The sequence below is a fragment of the Mus caroli genome, chromosome 13 (assembly GCF_900094665.2).
Source record: "Mus caroli chromosome 13, CAROLI_EIJ_v1.1, whole genome shotgun sequence".
Classification (NCBI taxonomy): Eukaryota; Metazoa; Chordata; class Mammalia; order Rodentia; family Muridae; genus Mus; species Mus caroli.
The window spans coordinates 51538566-51539673 of NC_034582.1; positions in this window are offsets into that span (position 1 = coordinate 51538566).

Genomic DNA, 1108 nt, shown 5'->3' on the forward strand with positions numbered 1-1108 from the left:
TTTAGCTCCTTGGGTACTTTCTCTAGCTTCTCCATTGGGAGCCCTGTGATACATCCAATAGCTGACTGTGAACATCCACTCCTGTGTTTGCTAGGTTCTGTTCCATTTCTTTCTCTGCCTCTACTCCCTTCTCTACACCCCCTTCTCAGGTCCCAAATAAACTTCATTTTATACTAGACTCATCCTGTGGCTGATACCTCGGGGAGAAGCCTCAGCGTGGGCCCCCTAAGGCACCCCCTTCCTGCTGCATTATGCCTCCTCATTTCAAAACATATCAGTGAGTGTGTGCATAACACAATAATGTCCTATTATAAAAATAATTCTGTTAATCAAAAAGTTAGCAAGAAGAATGACATTATGTTATAATTTTGAACTCCTCTTGAATGCCTGGTTTAATAGAGGTGGATTTGCATGCCTTCAGTATTAAATCATTTGCTATATGCGGTTTTGATAAAGAGAAATCAGCTTTGTGCAGATGTATATTTGCAATAGAGGATTTAAGGTCTTTTTAGATACTTGCAGATGCTTTTTAACCCTACATTCAAACTCAATAATATTTTGAAGATATATTTATTATTTTATGTGTATGTATGTGCCTGAGTGCATGTGTATGTACCACATGCATGCAAGTACCCACGGAGGCCAGAAGAGGACATTAGAGTCCCTAGAACTGGAGTTACAGGTAGCTGAGAGCTGTCTAATGTGGATGCTAGCAATCAAACCTGGGTCCTTTGGAAGAGCAGCAAGTACTCTTAGCCACTGAGCCATCTCGAGCTCTAAAAAGTAATAGTTTCTTAAATGTTATTACAATGTTGAATATGAAACCAGTGAGTCAACTTTACACATCAGGCATATTGCAGTCCATTGGTCTTGAAAGAACCAGTTAGCCATACAGGATTCAGTAATAATATCTATTCATTGCCATTTGGAAAATGCAGGTTCCCTGAATTATGCAGGGCTTCCAGTGTCAACAGTTCAATGCACAACACTGGCACTCTCTCTACACATTTATATCATATATCCACCATGCTTTCTGTTGCTTCGATAAATACCATAACCAAAGCAACTTGGGAGGGAAAGGGTTTATTTGCCTCATACATCTGTCTTA